This window comes from Arachis hypogaea, chromosome 12, assembly GCF_003086295.3.
Source record: "Arachis hypogaea cultivar Tifrunner chromosome 12, arahy.Tifrunner.gnm2.J5K5, whole genome shotgun sequence".
Classification (NCBI taxonomy): Eukaryota; Viridiplantae; Streptophyta; class Magnoliopsida; order Fabales; family Fabaceae; genus Arachis; species Arachis hypogaea.
This window is the reverse complement of record NC_092047.1, coordinates 53,729,722-53,750,773: the sequence shown is the minus strand read 5'-3', so window position 1 is coordinate 53,750,773 and position 21,052 is coordinate 53,729,722. Positions and strand designations below refer to the sequence as shown.

Sequence of the window (21,052 nt, the reverse complement as noted above, 5' to 3'; positions counted from 1 at the left end):
TCCAGCCTGACCTCTTCACACTCAAATAGCTATAACTTTAGCTACAGAGGTCCAAACGAAGCGGTTCTAGTTGCGTTGGAAAGCTAACGTTCGGGGCTTCGATTTGATATATAATAGGCTATAGTTCCCCTGACACTAGGTGACGCGACCGCGTAATCCATGCGGCCGCGTCGCAGTGACGAAAATCCAGCGTGGCAAAATTCGAAACCAGCGAATTCTGGACTATTTTTGACCCAGTTTGTGGCCCAGTAAACACAGATTAGAGGCTATAAAGTGGGGGATTGCATCCATTCATAAAGAGGCTCTCATATTCACAATTTTAGGAGTAGATGTAGTTTTTAGAGAGAGAGGTTCTCTCCTCTCTCTTAGGATTAGGATTTAGGACTTCTTTAGTTTTAGGAGTGACTCTCAATCCAGGTTCAATGTTCTTTTATTTATTTTTCCATGCATGTCTATGTCAGATTTAAGTTCTTTTGTTAATGTTATTTGAGGTATTTCAATTTATGATTGCTGTTATTGTTGCTTTACATCTGAAGGCATTTTTATTCCAGTAGATTTACTTTATCCTTTTGGTTTTGGTTAAGAAATCAATAACTCAGGAGTTATCCAACTTAACGGCATAATTGTTAATTGTTATCTTGCCAATTAAGTTGAACTTCAATAATCCCAATCTTTTCTTAGGAATTAACTAGGATTTGAAGATCAACTAATTAATCACTTGATCTTCCTCTGCTTTAAGTAAGGGTTAACTAAGTGAAATTAAGATTCAATTTTCATTATCATTGATAAGGATAACTTGGTCTGGACTTCCAATTTCTAATACCTTGCCAAGAGTTTATTTTATAGTTATTTATTTATTTTCTTCTTCTTATCATTCAACATACTGCTCCCTTAATTTCTAAAAACCCTACCATTACTTTCTAAAACCCCTAATATTTACAAGACTCATAACCAATAATAAGAACATACCTCCCTACAATTCCTTGAGAAGACGACCCGAGGTTTAAATACTCGGTTATCAATTTTAAAGGGGTTTGTTACTTGTGACAACCAAACGTTTGTACGAAGGGATTTCTGTCTGTTTAGAGACTATATCTACAACGCGACTGTTTTTGTGAAATTCTTTACTGGCAAAAATTCCAACGTCAGCCATTCAAAGATTCACATTCAGTTGAATGGAAACTCTTAATTCCTACTTGCATGATATACATAACTGATATATGATTTTTGAGCCAAAGAACACACAACCTGTGAGTTTTTGAGCTTAATTGCATTGTTACATTATTTAACCATAGTTTTCATTCCTGTGTGTTTCTCCCTTCTTTACTATAATTGCAGACTTTACTTTGTTTCATTCTATATGTCCACTATTTAGTGTATTTACATGCTTGCATATGATTGAGGCCATTACTTGTATTTTCTCACTTATCCCAAATAAGCCTATCTTTTTAAGTCACCCTTGTTAGCTACCTTGAGCCTTTTAATCTCCATTTATTCTGTTCTATAACCACATCACTAGCCTTAAGCAGAAAAACAAATTAAATATCCTAATTTGGATCCTTGGTTAGCTTAAGATAGAGATTGTGCATCCACTAAGTGTGGGGAAACTGTGGCAACATGCGATGATAAGAAAGGCATTCAATTGATAAATTATTTAGAATTTGGGTGCATACTCATGTGAAACCAAAATAATTAAGATACCATGTGCATTCATATGTTGTATTTATGTTTTAGATTTAAAAAAAAATAAAAAAATTCAAGTAATCAAGTAAATAAATAAATAAATAAGGGGAAAAATTACCCCAGTATTAAGTTTAGTAGAAAAATCAATGCACATATAATAAAAATAAAAAATAATTTGGTACATGAGTGTGTGATACAAAAGTGGGAAAATTGGGTAGCTAGGCATAATTTTAAAATTGTATAGAGTATGTATATGTTAGGTGAGATTTTAGACTAATCAAGGATTCAATTTATAGCTCACTTAGCTTTATATATATGCCCTCACCTTTACCTTAGCCCCATTACAACCTTGAAAAGACCTCATGATGTTTGCATGTGTACATTAAATATTTGTTGATTGGTTAGATGAAGAATAAAGTTTTAGAAAGCATGACTAGAGAAGAATAGAGTGATTAACCCCAAACACTGAGTGACTAGAGTGTATACACAAATCCAGTGAGGGTTCAATAGCTCAATTACATATATCCATGTTTGATCATTGCTTGTCTTGCAAGTTTGTCAAATCTTTTGGTTAACTCAACTTAATTGTGAACATATTTTAACATGGCTTCGCCCTTTGTTGTGCATATATGATTCCTTGAAAAATTTGACCTAATTTGACCACATTTAAGCTCTATGTGTATATAAGTGAATCATAATTAGAATTGCATGATTCATTTAGGTAGCTTGCATTTAGAATAGATTGCATTGCATAAGATTCCACCATTCTACCTTCACTCTTTTTTAGTTTCTCTTGAATAGAGCATGAGGACATGCTAATGTTTAAGTGTGGGGAGGTTGATAAACCACTATTTTATGATCCATCTTGTGCTCAATTGAGTATTTTTATCCATTCTTTACCCACTTATTCATATAATTTGCATGGTTTTACAATTCCTTCCTTATTCTGTGATATAAGTGAAAACATGTTTCCTATGCCTTAAAAATATTAATTTTAATTATCATTTATTACTATTCGATGCCGTGATCTATGTGTTAAGTAATTTCAGGCTTCATAGGGGAGGAATGGCTTAGAGGACAGAAAGGAAACACGCAAAAATGGAAGGAACGCACAAAATGGAGTTTTGAAGAAATGGCAGCGACGCGCACGCATGGATGACGTAGACGCATGCCTAGCATAAAACACAAGCGAAGCGTACGCATGACTGACGCGTACGTATGGCAAGGAAAATCTCCAAATGACGCGCACGCGTGACCCTCACGCACGCGTGACAGACGCCACATGCAGAAAATTGCAGAAGTCGCCCCCAGCGATTTCTGGGCCCTTTTTTGGCCCAAATCCAAGCCCAGAAACACAGAATAGAGGCTGGAGAATGAGGGAATCAAATCATTCATTCAACATTCATTCAACATTGATTCATAACAAACAATTTTAAGATTTGAGATGTAGTTTTTCTAGGGAGAGAGGCTCTCTCCTCTCTCTTAGGTTTTAGGATTAGGATTTCTTCGTTTTATCAATTCCAAGTTCAATGTTCCTTTAATTTAGTTTTCACTTCTACTTTTATTTACTTTATTACTTTAGCTGCTCTATTTCACTTGCTAATTACTTATGTTGCCAAATTGGCTTATGAACTCTTCATGTTAGATTTGAATTTATATTTAATGCAATTTGAGATATTTCAGATTTATGCTTTTAATTTAGCTTTTTATATTCTTAGCATTAATTGATGAAAAGGAATTTTTATTCGAATAGATTTCCCCCTTTGCTTTGGTTGAGTAATTGGTGACACTTGAGTTATCAAACCCAGCTGTTGATTGAAAATTAGAATTTGCTGATTGATTTGGATCCCTCTAAAGCTTGTCTTTTCACAATAGTTGACTAGGACTTGAGAAATCAAATTAATTAGTCCACTTGACTTTCCTTTATTTAGTAAGGGTTGACTAAGTGGGAGCAATAAACAATTCTCATCACACCTGATAAGGATAACTAGGATGGGATTTCCAGTTTTTATACCTTGTAATGGTTTTCATGATAATTAATTTACTTTATTGCCAGTTTTATTTTCCTGTTCTCTATTTCAAAAACCCAAAAATATACATTTTTCCATAACCAATAATAAATCATACTATCCTACAATTTCTTGAGAGACGACCCGAGGTTTAAATACTTCGGTTATAAATTTTATTGGGTTTTGTTACTTGTGACAACCAAAACTTTTGCACGAAAGGATTTCTTGCCAGTTTAGAAGCTATACTTGCAACGCGATTATTTTTATAAAATTTTTTACTGGCAGAAAATCCCGTTCGTCACTGAGTCATCCCATTATTCACAGGATTTCTTTTAGAAGTATACATGAATTGGTTATTTGCAACCATCTCAATGAGTTCCTGGGCTTCTGTAGGTGTTTTCTTCAAATGAAGAGATCTACCAGTAGAGTGATCCAATGACATCTTGGACAATTCAGACAAACCATCATAGAATATACATAAGATGCTCCATTCTAAAAGCATGTCAGAAGGATACCTTCTGATCAATTGCTTGTATCTTTCCCAAGCTTCATAGAGGGATTCACCTTCCTTCTGTCTGAAGGTTTGGACTTCCACTCTGAGCTTGCTCATCTTTTGAGGTGGAAAGAATTTGGCCAAGAAAGCATTGACCAACTTTTCCTAAGAGTTCAGGCTTTCTTTAGGTTGTGAGTCCAACCATATCCTAGCTCTGTCTCTTACAGCAAAGGGAAAAGCATAAGTCTATAGACCTCAGGATTAACCCCATTTGTCTTAACATTGTCACAGATTTGCAAGAATTCAGCTAAGAACTGATGAGGATCTTCCATTGGAAGTCCATGAAACTTGCAATTCTACTGCATTAGAGAAACTAATTGAGGCTTAAGCTCAAAGTTGTTTGCTCCAATTGCAGGAATTGAGATGCTTCTTCCATAGAAGTCAGAAGTTGATGTAGTAAAGTCACCAAGCATCTTCTTTGCATCTCCACCATTGTTATTGGGTTTGGCTGCCATGTCTACTTCTTTTTCAAAAATTTCTGTAAGGTCCTCTCTGGAGTGTTGTGCTTTAGCTTCTCTTAGCTTCCTCCTCAGAGTCCTTTCAGGTTCAAGATCAGCTTCAACAAGAATGTCCTTGTCCTTGTTCCTGCTCATATGAAAAAGAAGAGAACAAAAATGAAGAAAAATCCTCTATGTCATAGTATAGAGATTCCATTATGTGAGTATAAGAGTAAAAGAAGAGAGAGAATAAGAAGAATTCAAACATAGAGAGAGGGAAGGTTCGAATTATTAGATGAAGAGAAGTGTTAGTAAATAATTAAATAAATAGAAAGAGATGAGAGAGAGTATTCGAATTTTAAACAGAGGGAGAAGAAAAATATTTTTATTTTTATTTTAATTATAAGTTAGAATTCGAATTTTAAGAAAAGAAATAAAATAAAATTAGAATTTAAAACAATTAGTTAATTAAAAAGAATTTTAAAAAAGTGGTTAGTTATTTTCGAAAATTAGAAGTGGAAAAGTAATTAGGTGGTTTTGAAAAAGGTAAGAAATAGTAAACTTTTTAAAATTAAAACAAACAAGTCAAGTGGTTAATTGAAAAAGATTTGAAAATAAATTTTGAAAAGATAAGAAGTTAGAAAAAGATTTTGAAATTGAGTTTTGAAAAAGATATGATTGAAATTTATTTTGAAAAAGATTTGAAAAAGAAATTTAAAAAGATTTAATTTTGAAAATTAAAGTTGATGACTTGACTAACAAGAAACTAAAAGATATGATTCTAGAATTTAGAAATTGAACCTTTCTTAATAGAAAAGTAACAAACTTGAAATTTTTGAATCAAAACATTAAATGTTAGCAATGTTTTCGAAAATATGAAACAAAATTAAGAAAAAGATTTTGAAAATTTATTTAAGAAATTCGAAAATATTAAGAAGAAAAATGAAAAAGATTTAATTTTCGAAAAAGATTTGAAAAGATAAAATTTTTAAATTGAAATTTTGACTTGACTAACAAGAAACAACTAAATTTTAAATTTTTTTTTACTATGTCAACCCAAAATTTCGAAATTTATGAGTAAAATAAGGGAAATATATTATTTTTTATTTTTTTGAATTAATGATGAAAGAGAAAAACAACAAAATGACACAAGACATAAGAATTTAAGATCAAAACAAATAATGCATGCAAGAACACTTTGAATGTCAAGATGAACACCAAGAACACTTTGAAGATCATGATGAACATCAAGAACATAAAGAAAAGAAACACATGCAAGACACTATGAATTCGAAAATGCATATGAAAAACAACAAAAAGCACAAAACAAGAAAAATTAAAAATCAAACAAGGAAAATCATCAAGAACAACTTGAAGATCAAGAAAGAACACATGATGAATTTTCGAAAATTAAAGAAAAATTAAAAACATGCAGTTGACACCAAACTTAAAATTTGATACTAGACTCAAACAAGAAACACAAAATTTTTTTGGTTTTATGATTTTATTAAATTTTTTTGTATATTTTTTGAAATTATTTTGGAAAAAGAAAATAAAGAAATTCAAAATTTTTAAAAATAATTCCAGGATTCATGCAATGTTAGTCTAAAGCTCCGGCCCAAAAGAATTAGACATGGCTAAATAGCCAGCCAAGCTTTAGCATAACAAATACAGACATGTCTTTTCTACAATGGAAAGTGGAAACCTCTGTCAAAAGATTAGACATGGCTTAACAGCCAGCTAGGCTTCAACATATCTCATGAAGCTCTAGAATTCATTCTTAAAAATTCTTAAGAACAAAATATTTTTTTTTCGAAAATAAAAATAAAAAACTTAAACATAAAAGAAAATTACCCAATCTAAGCAACAAGATAAACTGTCAGTTGTTCAAACTCGAACAATCCCCAGCACCGGGGCCAAAAACTTGGTGCACAGAATTGTGATCACACTTTTCACAACTCCGATACAACTAACCAGCAAGTGCACCGGGTCATCCAAGTAATACCTTACGTGAGTAAAGGTCGATCCTACGGAGATTGTCGGCTTGAAGCAAGCTATGGTCCTCTTGTAAATCTTAGTCAGGCAGATTCAAATGGTTTTGAGGTTTTAATAATTAAAAGATAAATAAAACATAAAATAAAATAAAGATACTTATGTAATTCATTGGTGGGAATTTCAGATAAGCGTTTGGAGATGCTTTGTTGCTTCTGAACCTCTGCTTTCCTATTGTCTTCTGCGTTTCAGATAAGCGTGCTCCCTTCCCTGGCAAGCTGTAGGATCCTCTCGGATGAAAAATACCAGGTACGGCTTCTGCACGGCTAATCAACTGTCGGATTTCTCGTCTCGGATGAAAAATACCGGGTACAGATACCGCACGGCTAATCATCTGTCGATTCTCACTAGCGTCGGAATAGGATCTCTCTATCCTTCTGCACACTGTCACTGCGCCCAACATTTGCGAGTTTGAAGCTTGTCACAGTCATCCCTTCCCAGATCCTACTCGGAATACCACATACAAGGTTTAGACTTTTCGGATCTCAGGAATGCTGCCAATTGGTTCTAGCCTATACCATGAAGATCCTAATCTCACAGACTCGGTCCGTGGATTAGAGACCCAAGAGAATATACTCCGGCTGTCGTCCAATGACTACGTTGAATATCATGTAGACTGCTTGTGGTTGTTAGGCACGTGGATCTTGGCTAAGTGAGTAACGAAGATAGTGGGTGATTGTCACGGGTCACCCCTTCATTCTGACTTAACTGAATTAAGTATGAGAGTATATCTTGGAGAAGAAGTAGGCGTGAATTGAAAGAGAAACAATAGTACTTGCATTAATTCATGAAGAACAGCAAAGCTCCACACCTTAATCTATGAGGTGTAGAAACTTCACCGTTGGAAAATACATAAGAGAAAAAGGTTTATGCATGGCCGTGTGGATGTGTATATGCACTCTAATCGCTCAAGTGTTTAGGGTTAAGCCACTCATATCTCCTCTAATCATGATTTCTAAAATTTTGTTTTTCATCTAACCAATCAACAAATATTTAGTGTACAAATGCAATTATCATGAGGGCTTTTCAATGTTGTAATGGGGCTAAGGCAAGGGTGAGGATATATGTATGGCCAAGTGAACTATCAATTGAATCTTTGGCAAACCTGAGTTGTCACCTAACACATGCGCACTCTCTATACAATTCTAAAATCAAGCCTAGCCACCCAAAATCTCACTTTTGCATATTTTCACACACTCATGTATCAATTCTAATTCCCCCACATATGCATTGATTTTTTTATTGAACTTAACTTTGGGGTAATTTTGTCCCCTATTCATTTATTCCTTCTCTTTTTTTTCTTTTCTTTTTTTTCTCTTTTTTTTTCATTTTTTATATAAATGAAAGCACAATATATCAATGCATATGGTTTCTATAATTTTACACGAGTAAATACCCAAATTCTCAATATTTATTAATAAAAACAAAACACATTCTCATCAACCAAAGTTCTCCCCACACTTAGTTGACACACACTATCTTAAGCTAACCAAAGATTCAAATAGGATAATTGATTATTTTTCCGCTTAAAGCTAGTGATGTGGTAATATAAAGAACAAAAGGGGGCTAGAAAGGCTCAAAGTGTCAAACAAAGGTAAATGAAATGGTAGGCTATATGGGATAAGTGAGCTATAATCAAATGATGGCCTCAATCACATAAATGAATGAATATACACTAAGTAATGGACATATAGAATGGAACAAACCAAAGATTGCAATCATAGAGAAGAAAACACATAAGAATGAAAATCATGGTTAATTAATGTAACCATATAATTAGGCTAAAAAACTCACAGGTTGTGTGTTCTTAGCTCAAAAACCATATTCCAAACTATATATATACATCATGCAAGTTTCAAAAAGTTTCAACTCAAATCAATGTGAATCTTAATGCCCTTTTTAAGAAAAAGATACATTCCTTGAAAATTTCATCAATTTGACCAACATTTCTTATATATATCCTAAATGATATGATGTGATTGTGAAAAGTAAAAAAAAAAAATCTTAGTTTAATCCTGTTTCAACCAAATCAATTTCTCATATGCAACGGGATAAACTAAGCTCAATTATGCATATTTTTTCCAATGACAACTAATAAACTAAAATACTATATATATATATTATCAAACCAAAAAGTGTGGATCAAACTAGAAATCTAAGGTATATACAAGCAAAAGTGCAAAGTGCAGAAACTAAAAGGTACTCAAGACAACTAATATATAAAAGAATCCAAAAGTGCATCAAAGTAGAAATGCAAATACTGAAAAGTAAAACAAAAATAAAAGCAAAAGTGTCTAAATGGTTCAGCAAAATATAACTCTGCCGATGAAGGCGACCTCCCCACACTTAAATCACAGCATCGTCCTCGATGCTCTCAATCAAGCTGGGTGAGAAGGATCATCGCCTACTGGTCCACTGTCAACTGCAGGTGTCGGTGCCTCTGTCAAATGCTCAGGATGAGTCTCTGCATGCTGTGCAACCTCCTGCTGGTCCTCCTCCTGCTGGGCATCCTCCTCCTCCTCATACTGGTCGGATGGAGTGTCGGGCTCAGAGGGAATATCCGTGCGGCCAAAAGTCACAATCAACTTCAAGTGTGCATAACGTCACTTGTTGCGATGCTCAGACTGCTCATAACGTCGCAACAAGTGCCGCTCCATCCGATGCATCAGCTCAGAGAGGCGCTGCACAAGACGGTACACTGACTGTGATGCAGATGAAGGTGCTGCTGGTATAGAAGATGCTGAAGGTCCTGCCGAGGGTGCTGCTTAGGATGTGGCTCAGTCTCAACCCCGGGCTGCCGATCGGTCACCAACCCAGTCATCCTAAGGGATAACCTTCTCCTTACCATGAACTGCTGGTGCCTCATTGCCCTGCTCCCAGGCTACCTCAGTCCAGTGAGCTAGCTGTGTGACCAAATAAGGGAATGGTAGGTTGCCTCTGATATTGGCCCGGTACATGTATTTCCTGATGAGTCGTGGAAGGTACAGCTTCTTCCCCTCTAAGACACACCAGATCAGAATTACCATATCAGCCGGGACCTCAGTAAAATGAGTACTAGGCATGACATAGGTGCATAGGATCTGCTGCTACACCTTGGCCTCCTTTCTCAGATTATCAAACTTAATGCCCCTTGGAGTCTCTTTTGAGGATCCTTGCTCCCAAAGGGCATCAGGATGGGCAACCGTACGATGCACTACATCCCAATCAAAACTCATGCAGCGGATATCCTCCTCAGCCTGGTGGATCTCCTCTTCAGACCCAAGACTCGTTCACTCGCACTAGCTTTCTGTCCAAAAAGACCCAACCCCTCTCCTCGATCCAATGCTTAGTATACTGCCTCAGATCGGAGGGTACAGCTAGTGGCTTCTCCACAATGAGGTTTCGCTTATCAAAGTGTGAAAGTCTAAGCTCAAAGTATTGGTTGGTAAACTTATATGAGTTGGTATAAGGCGTAGCTTGGTTAGCCTTCTCCTTCTCATTAACCTTCCACTCAGATAAGCCTAAGGTTGCCGGCTCAGTGGATGCCTGTGACTTTTTCCTTTTACTGAAGGTGGCCTTGGCTTTTCCTTTGCCTCTATCAGACATCTTGAAAACAGAGATTACAGGATACAGGATATTAAGCAAAGCAGAAGTATGAAAAGTAGGTATATAAACAACAGGCAGAAAATAGGAAACAGAGGGGTATTGAGATGCATTCACGAAGTGAGCCGAAGAAAGAAATTCTTGGAATGCAAGCAAAAATTAACTCATGAAAGGGGCCAAAAGAAATGCGAAAATCCTGGCCAATCAACTCATGAACTGAATTTGGTATAAGCTAAATGAGTCTCAAATCAAAAGGTATCAAATTCAATTCATAAGTTGTAAGTAAAAAAAAAACAGGATATGTTCTAGAAAATTTAGGCAGTATTCCGGCAGTAAATTGGACATTCCCGGATATAAACAAGCAGTAAAACTCAGCTCATATAAATTCAAAACAATTTAGTCAAAATCAGGAACCAATATAGCATATGAACTAAGGTGCATATTCAAATAGAGCAGCCAATTTCAATCCATCAAACCAAGTTTCATATGAATGTATTAACAACTAATCACACAAAAACCACATGTGAATTCATATGAAATAAACAAATAATCCAACATACAGTAGCAAGTAGCAATGCAAAATTAAGCCATAACCAATTAAGCAACAAGTAGCATGCTTTGCTAAACAATGAATCAAAATGATGGCCTAAAATACAGCATCCAAACAGCACAATAAACAAAAGTAATGGATTCAGGTAGTATTCTATTTGTTGAATCCAACAACTAATTACAAGTAAGCAATAGGAATTCAAACAATTACACCGAACTGAATCCAACAATGAAGGTTACATTGAAACAAGAACTCAACAGCAATAACAGTTTTAACTCACACATTGAGCACATATCACATTCAGAAATAGAGCCACTGTAACAGAGATGTAGCAGTGGTGATAGCTTAAACTCAGAAATTCATCAAAGTTATCATCATCCAGGATAACATTCAGGGAAAAATGCAATCCATTCCAAACACAGCAGAAATTAATTATAAGAAAATTAAAACACACAGCAGAAATTAAACAGACCTAAATCCACTAACCAATTCAACTCATCTAACCACCTAAATCAACTAAGCTAACCTAATCAAATAGCAACCTAATTAAAAACTAATACTAATCATGCAAATTAATGAAAAGAGAATCAGAAACAGTAATAAGAACAGTGAACTGGGACCTGTGAAAAAGTGGAACAGGAATGGGGTTGGACAGGAGAGGAAGGCGGGGTGAAGCAATGCTGGCCCAAAGGTGGCGACTTCACAGCGGCGTAGTAGCCGGCCGCGGCGGTTGAGGTAGAGCAGGGAAGCAAAGAAGATAGAGGTGAGAGAGGGGTGGTCGGCGACGGTTCGCGGTCGCCGGATTAGAGCTGTGATGTGAGGGTGATGGTGGTGAGTAGTGACTGCTTCAATGGAGGGAAGAGGGGGAATAGAAGGAGACTGAAGATTGATGGTTTAGAGGTTGTAGTAAACTCTCGTTGCAAGTATAGTTACTAAACCAAGCAATCAACCTTTCTTACAAAAGTTTTGGTTGTCACAAGTAACAAACCCTTTTAAAAATTCTTAACCGAAGTATTCAAACCTCGGGTCGTCTTCTCAAGGAACTGCAGGGAAATATGTTCTTATTATTGGCTATAAAGATTGTAAATCGGGGTTTAGAGGATGAGAAGCAAGTGATTTAAATGACAGGTAAAGTAAATGAAGAACAAGTAATTTAAATAGCAAGTAAATTAAATAAATGACTATAAATAAGCTTTTGGCAAGGTATGAGAAATTAGAGGTCCTATCCTAGCTATCCTTATCAAAGATGATGATAATTGAATCTTAATTCTGCTTTGTTAACCTTTACTAAGATAAAGGGAGGTCAAGGGATTAATTAATTGATCTTCAAATCCTATTTATTTCCTAAGAAAGGATTGAGATTATTGAAGCTCAAATTAACAAAGATAACAATTGTCAAGCATGTTTGAGTTTGATAACTCCTGAGTTACTGATTTCTTAACCATGACCAAAAGGAGAAAAATAAATCTACTTGGAATAAAGATGTCTTTAGAGTAAAAGCAACAATATCATAAATAAAAGAAATCAATACTAAAATGAAATACCTCAATTAACATTAATAAAAGAGTAATCTGTAACATGAAAGGATTCATAAAGTAGCTTGCAAAAGTAAATAAAAGGAATATTGAACCTGATCAAAAGAGATAATCCTGAAAGTGAATAAAAATCCTAAATCTAAATCCTAATCCTAAAGAGAGAGGAGAGAACCTCTCTCCAAACTAAATCTAATTCATGGAAAGTAAAAATTGGCGAGCTCCCTTATGAATGGATGCATTCCCCCACTTTATAGCCTCTAATCTGTGTGTTCTGGGCTGAAAACTGGGACAAAAGCAGCCCAAAAATCGCCCCTTACGATTTCTGTTACGTTCAGGTCGCGGGCAAGTGACGCGGAGGCGTCGTCCATGTGGCCGTGCGGGTTGAGGTTCGCAGATGCGACGTGGACGCATCATTCACACGTTCGCGTTGCCTAACTTTGAAGCAGCTATGGCAAATTATATATCAAATCGAAGCCCCGGACGTTCTCTTTCCAACGCAACTGAAACCGCGTCGTTTGGACCTTTGTAGCTAAAGTTATAGCCGTTTGAGTGCGAAGTGGTCAGGCTGCACAGCTTAGCAGTTTCTCCAACTTCTTGTATTCCTTCCACTTTTGCATGCTTCCTTTCCATCTTCTGAGCCATTCCTGCCTTGTAATTTCTGAAAACACTTAACACACATATCAAGGCATCTAATGGTAATAAGAGAGGATTAATAATAAGCAAATATAAGATCAAAGAAGCATGTTTTCAATCATAGCACAAAACCAGGAAGGAAAATGTAAAACATGCAAATAGTATGAATAAGTGGGTAAAGAGTTGATAAAATCCACTCAATTGAGCACAAGATAAACCATAAAATAGTGGTATATCAGAGACGTCACGGGTGAAAGGGATAGGGTTACGCAAATGAGAAGGGTTCTCCGCGTGAGGGATAGTGAAATTTATATCCACGCATTTTAGCGTGGAAGAGAGAAATAGGCATCGACGCGTACGCGTCAGCGATGCGACTGCGTGAAGTGAGAGAAATGAGGATGATGCGTATGCATGAATCACGCGTATGCGTGGATGAAAATTATGCGAAATACATAGTTTCAGCATACTTGGCACACAACTCTCTATTCATAAGTACTGGGGCAGCATTAAGGTACGACGCGTGCGCGTCGGTCACGCCCACACGTGGATGGCCAAAAATGAAAATGACGCGTAAGCGTCAGTGACGTGCACGCGTGGTTTGCAATGTGCGTCTAGCACCCCACCAATGTGATTCCAACAACTCTCTGTAATTTTGGACTAGAGAGCAACATTCAATACGACGCGTGCGCGTCGACCATGCGCACGCGTTGGTTTTTTTTTTTTTTGAACAAACAAGATATCAAATTAATGCCAAACATGATTCAACCAGTGAAACCACCATTTAAACTAAATAAACATAACTAAAAATAAATATTTGACTTATTACCAATGTAAATAAAAGAGAAAATAGGAAGAATTTACCATGGTGGGGTGTTTCCCACTAGCACTTTTAGTTAAAGTCCTTAAGTTGGACATTTGGTGAGCTCCTTGTCATGGTGGCTTGTGCTTGAACTCATCTTGAAACTTTCACCAACGCTTGGACTTCCAATAAGCTTCAACATTCCCAAGTGAATTTGCCAAGCCTTAATGAAGTTCTTCACAAGCTTTGAGCTCCCAAAGTTGATCCTCTTGTATGTCCGGATCCGAAATCTTGTTTCTACACCCTTCTTTAAGTGGATCATCATTACTCCAACCGGGTGGCAAGCAATCCGAATTCTCATTGAGGCATCCCAAAAATTTCCTAGACCCAATCAATTGAGAACGACACCAACCATTGTACTTAGACCTTGAACATCCAACCATAACGAACCTAGGATTGTGTTGCCAACCACTAACCATCTCCCTTTTACTCTTAAAACCACAGATAGCTCTAAGTTGGACATCTGTCTCAAGCAAACCATATTCAAGTGGGAAAGTAGAGTTTAAGGATAAGAATTTTACCCACTTGAATGTTGTGTTGGATGGTAATGGCTTGGGGAGAGGTATCTCCAATGGTGGCCTTGCCAATGTATGCTTCACTCTATTGGGCTCCTCTTTGATGATCTCTACCTCTTGACAAGCTTCTACAACATTAACCTCTTCTTTAAGTCCAATGGGAGAGGATTCGATTGTCGATAAAAACTCATCAATTATCGAATCTATCTCATGATCAACCTCCTTTAAGTCTTTAACCATGACATGCCTTGGAGGTTGTACACCCTCCTCAACATCAAATTCAAACGTCTTGGAAGGAGGCTCTATGACTTGAGATTCCCATGGAGGTCCCGCATCTCCTAAGTCTTCAACCACTTCCTCTTCTTCGATAATTTCGGGTTTCTCCAATTGCTCTAGTACAAAATATAACTCCTCCTTGATAACTTCCACCTCTTGCAACTTTCTTCAATTCCCCCTAATTCTTCAACTTCTCCTTCATCTTCAAGTGTCTCTCCTACCTCCACTTTTTGGGCCTCCTCTTGCTTCTCTTGAAGTATGGATGCGTGGACCCGATCCATTAAGTCCCTAAGACGATCCCTTCTCTCTTGTTCCATGTCAATAGCATAATTGAGATCATGTTACTCTTGGATTGATGCATATGGGTAAAATGTAAGTGCACTAGAGCTTGAGGGTTGAGTATTGGGGGTAGAGGATGGATCCACACGGGATATAAGAGCTTGGAGAGTGGAGGTGAGACCGGTGAGAGTAGAGGTAAGTGCGGTTTGAAACTCTCTTTTCCCTTGGTGAATAACACTAAAGGTATCATCTATGGGAGCTTGGGGTAGATAGGAGGGTTCATTTGTTGGGAGAAAGGTCTTATAATGGGAAGGTGGTTATTCTTGATAAGGATATGTAGATGGTGTATATTGATGTGGTGGTTCTTGAGAGTAATTGTGTTGGAATGTAGGTGGTTCTATGTATTGTTCATATGGTTCGTATGGTGGTTGGTGTGGTGGATAAGGGTTAGGGTCATATGGAGGTGAATGGTGGAAAGGGGCTTGTGGGTATGGTGTTTCAAAGCTATGTTGAGGAGGGGGTTCATAGGCATATGGTGGGGCTTGTTGGTAACTACAAGGGGGTCCACCATAGCTATTGGATTGATATGCATCCTGGAATAGCTCTTGCTCATAGCATGTTGGTAGAGGTTGTTGCCAAGAGGGTTGATCAAATCCTTGTGGCTCCTACCATCTTTGATTGTCCCATCCTTGATGCAAGCCTTCACTATAATCTCCACTTTCTACAACATAATTTGAACCAAACTCATAGTAAAAGGGGTAAGAATTCATAGTAACAAGAGAAAATAAAAACAAAAACTAATAAGAAATAATGAAAATAAACTCCTAAAACTAGAAACAACTAACAAAGAAACAAAAGGGCAAACATATTCACAATATTCACAACAACCTATAATAAGGCACACATTTGCAATTCCCCGGCAACGGTGGTGCCCGGAATTGTGATCATACTTTTCACAACTCCGGTACAACTAACCAGCAAGTGCACTGGGTCGTCCAAGTAATAAAACCTTACGCGAGTAAGGGGTCGATCCCACGGAGATTGCTGGCTTGAAGCAAGCTATGGTCATCCTATAAATCTTAGTCAGGCGGATTCAAATGGTTATGAGGTTTTGATAATTAAAAGATAAATAAAACATAAAATAAAATAAGATACTTATGTAGTTCATTGGTGGGATTTTCAGATAAGCGTTTGGAGATGCTTTGTTGCTTCTGAACCTCTGCTTTTCTATTGTCTTCATCCAATCATGCATGCTCCCTTCCATGGCAAGTTGTATGATCCTCTTAGTGAAAATGGTCTAAGTACGATTTCTGCAGGGCTAATCAACTGTCGGATTTCTCGTCTCGGATGAAAAATACCAGGTACAGCTACCGCACAGCTAATCATCTGTCGGTTCTTACTTGTGTCAGAATAGGATCTCTCTATCCTTTTGCACACTGTCACTGTGCTCAACATTCGCGATTTTGAAGCTCGTCACAGTCATCCCGTCCCAGATCCTACTCGGAATACCACAGACAAGGTTTAGACTTTCCGGATCTCAAGAATGCTGCCAATTGGTTTTAGCCTCTACCACGAAGGTTCTAATCTCACATACTCGGTCCGTGGATCAGAGACCCAAGAGATTATACTCCAGCTGTCGTCCAATGACTACGTTGAACATCATGTAGACCGCTTGTGGTTGTTAGGCACGCGGATCTTGGCTAAGCGAGTAACGAAGATAGTGGGTGATTGTCACAGGTCACCCCTTCATTTTGACTTAACTGAATTAAGTACGAAAGTATATCTTAGAGAAGAAGTAAGCGTGAATTGAAAGGGAAATAATAGTATTTGCATTAATTCATGAAGAACAGCAGAGCTCCGCACCTTAATCTATGAGGTGTAGAAACTCCACCGTTGGAAAATACATAAGAGAAAAAGGTCTAGGCATGGTCGAATGGCCAGCCTCCAAAGTCCAAAGATCGATGCGAATACAATAGTAAAAAGTGCTATTTATACTAAACTAGTTACTAAGGATTACAGAAAATAAGTAACTAAGGGCAGATAATGCAAAAATCCACTTCTGGGGCCCACTTGGTGTGTGCTTGGGTTGAACATTGATCTTTACATGTGCATAGGCCTTTTCTAGAGTTAAACGCCAGCATGGATGCCAAATTAGGCGTTTAACTCCAGTTCTGGTGCTAGTTTTGGCGTTTTATGCCAGAAAAGGGTCTTTGGCTGGCGTTTAAATGCTAGTTTGGGCCATCAAATCTCGGGAAAAGTATGGACTATTATACATTGATGGAAAGCTCAAGATATCTAATTTCCATCGCAATTTAGAGCGCACCAATTGGGCTCTTGTAGCTCCAGAAAATCTACTTCGAGTGCAGGAGGGTCAGAATCCAACAGCATCTGCAGTCCTTTCTCAGCCTCTGAATCAGACTTTTGCTCAGGTCCCTCAATTTCAGCCAGAAAATACCTGAAATTATAGAAAAATACACAAACTCATAGTAAAGTCCAGATATGTGATTTTTGCATAAAAACTAATAAAAATATAATAAAAAGTAACTAAAACATACTAAAAACTATGTAAAAACAATGCCAAAAAGCGTATAAATTATCCGCTCATCACAACACCAAACATAAATTGTTGCTTGTCCCCAAGCAACTAAAAACAAAATAGGATAAAAAGAAAAAAATACAATAAATTTCAAAATATCAATAAAGCTTAGTTCCAATTAGATGAGCGGGACAGGTAGCTTTTTGCTTCTGAACAGTTTTTGCATCTCACTTTATCCTTTGAGGTTCAGAATGATTGGCATCCGTAGAAAGTCAGAATTCAGATAGTGTTATTGATTCTTCTAGTTTAGTATGTTGATTCTTGAACACAGCTACTTTATGAGTCTTGGTCGTGACCCTAAGCATTTTGTTTTCCAGTATTACCACCGGATACATAAATGCCACAGACACATAACTGGGTGAACCCTTTTAGATTGTGACTCAGCTTTGCTAGAGTCCCCAGTTAGAGGTGCCCAGAGTTCTTAAGCACACTCTTTTTTCTTTGGATCACGACTTTAACCACTCAGTCTCAAGCTTTTCACTTGGACCTTAATGACACAAACACATGGTTAGGGACAGCTTGATTTTAGCTGCTTAGGCCAGGATTTTATTCCTTTGGGCCCTTCTATCCATTAATGCTCAAAGCCTTGGATCCTTTTTACCCTTGTGATGAGCGGATAATTTATATGCTTTTTGGCATTATTTTTACATAGTTTTTAGTATATTTTTATTAGTTTTTAATTAAAAATCATGTTTCTAGACTTTACTATGAGTTTGTGTGTTTTTCTATGATTTTAGGTATTTTTTGGCTGAAATTGAGGGACTTGAACAAAAATCTGATTCAGAGGCTGAAGAAGAACTGCAGATGCTGTTGGATTCTGACCCCCTGCACTCAAAGTGGATTTTCTAGAGATACAAGAGTCAAAATGGTGCGCTCTCAATTGCGTTATAATGTAGACATCCAGGGCTTTCCAGCAATATATAATAGTCCATGCTTTGCCCGAGTTTAGATGACGCAAACTGGCGTTCAACGCCAGCTTTCTGCCCTATTCTGGAGTTAAACGCCAGAAACAGGTTGCAAAGCAGAGTTAAATGCCAGAAACAGGTTACAACCTGGCGTTTAAGTCCAAAAGAAGTCTCTACACATGAAAGCTCAATGCTCAGCCCAAGCACACACCAAGTGGGCCCCGGAAGTAGATTTCTGCATCATTTACTTATCTCTGTAAACCCTAGTAACTAGTTTAGTATAAATAGGACCTTTTACTATTGTATTAGACATCTTTGGACGTTCAGTCCCTATACCTTGGAGGCTGGCCATTCGGCCATGCCTGGACCTTGTTCTTATGTATTTTCAACGGTAGAGTTTCTACACACCATAGATTAAGGTGTGGAGCTCTGCTGTTCCTCATGAATTAATGCAAAGTACTATTGTTTTTCTATTTAATTCAAGCTTATTTCTTCTCTAAGATATTCATTCGCACACAAGAACATGATGAATGTGATGATTATGTGACGCTCATCATCATTCTCACTTATGAACGCGTGCTTGACAAACACTTCCGTTCTACATGAAAACAAGCTTGAATGCGTATCTCTTAGCCTCCTGATCTACGATCAGAGTCTTCGTGGTATAGGCTAGAATTATTGGCGGCCATTCTTGAGATCCGGAAAGTCTAAACCTTGTCTGTGGTATTCTGAGTAGGATATGGGAAGGGATGGCTGTGACGAGCTTCAAACTCGCGAGTGCTGGGCGTAGAGATAGACGCAAAAGGATTACTGAATCCTATTCTAGTATGATCGAGAACCGACAGATGATTAGCCGTGCGGTGACAGCACATTTTGGACCATTTTCACTGAGAGAACGGGAAGTAGCCATTGACAACGGTGATGCCCTACATAAAACTTGCCATGGAAAGGAGTAGGAATGATTGGATGAAGATAGAAGGAAAGCAGAGGTTCAGAAGGAACAAAAGCATCTCTATACGCTTATCTGAAACTCTCACCAATGAATTGCATAAGTATCTCTATCCTATTTTATATTTTAATTATATTTTAATTATCAATTCACCATAACCATTTAAATCCACCTGACTGAGATTTGCAAGATGACCATAGTTTGTTTCAAGCCGACAATCTCCGTGGGATCGACCCTTACTCACGTAAGGTTTATTACTTGGACGACCTAGTGCACTTGCTGGTTAGTTGTGCGAAGTTGTGACAAAGAACTAAAATTATGAATGTGCGCATGAAGTTTTTAGCGCCGTTACCAAGGAATGAACGACCATGATTTCGTGCACCAAGTTTTTGGCGCCGTTGCCGGGGATTGTTCGAGTTTGGACAACTGACGGTTCATGTTGTTGCTCAGATTAGGTAATTTCATTTTAATTTTAAGTTTTTGTTTTTATTCCTTTTTATTTTCAAAAAATTTTCAAAAAAAAAATTTTAAAAATAAATTATTCTATGGCTTCAGAATTTTTGAGAAGGAATTCTAGAATTTCATGGGAAATGTTGAATCCTGGCTGGCTGTAAAGTCATGTCTAAATTCTTTTGGACTGAGGCTTCTTCTTCACATGCTTGAACTATGTATGCTGAAGCTTGGCTGGCCATTGGCCATGTCTAGTGTTTTGGACCGAAGCTTTCACTAAAAGCTTGGCTGGCTAGTAAGCCATGTCTAATTCCTGGACCGGAGTTTTAGACTAACATTGCAAGATTCCTGGAATTCCTATTAAAAATTTTGAAATCCTTATTTTCCTTTTCAAAAGAATTTTCAAAAAAAATAATTTTATGTTTCTTGTTTGAGTCTAGTGTCAAATTGTAAGTTTGGTGTCAATTGCATGCCTTTAATTTTTCTTTAAAATTTCGAAAACTCATGCATGTGTTCTTCATGATCTTCAAGTTGTTCTTGATGATTTTCTATGTTTGATCTTTAATTTTTCTTGTTTTGCATCTTTTCTTGTTTTTCATATGCATTTTCAATTTGTTAGTATCTCAACATTAAAAACTTTTAAGTTTGGTGTCTTGCATGTTTTTCTTTTCTTAAAAAATTTCAAAAACATGTTCTTGATGTTCATCTTGACATTTAAAGTGTTCTTGGTGTTCATCTTGACATTCAAAGTGTTCTTGCATATTTTTCTTGTTTTGATTCATAATTCTTATGTCTAGTGTCTTCTTTGTGTTTTTCTCTCTCCTCATTAAAAATTCAAAAATAAAAAAATATCTTTCCCTTATTCTCTCATAAATTTTCGAAAATTTGAGTTGACTTTTTCAAAACTTTTTTAAAATTTAGTTGTTTCTTATGAGTCAAATCAAATTTTCAATTTAAAAATCCTATCTTTTTCAAATCTTTTTCAAAAAAATCAAATCTTTTTCATTTTTCTTTCATATTTTCGAAAATTTCAAATTGATTTTCAAAAATCTTTTTCTTATTTTATTTCATAATTTCAAAATCTTTACTAACAATTAATGTGATTGATTCAAAAATTTTAAAGTTTGTTACTTGCCTATTAAGAAAGGTTCAATCTTTAAATTTTAAAATCATATCTTTTTGTTTCTTG

General features: G+C 36.7%; 1 non-coding gene across 1 annotated transcript; it reads left to right on the top strand.

The window, feature by feature from the left end:
• The first annotated feature begins 4,192 nt into the window (after positions 1-4,192).
• On the top strand, positions 4,193-4,296 carry LOC112731377 (small nucleolar RNA R71). The gene has a single exon (XR_003167157.1). It is a non-coding gene; the product is annotated as a small nucleolar RNA R71 (small nucleolar RNA).
• The last annotated feature ends 16,756 nt before the right edge of the window (positions 4,297-21,052 follow it).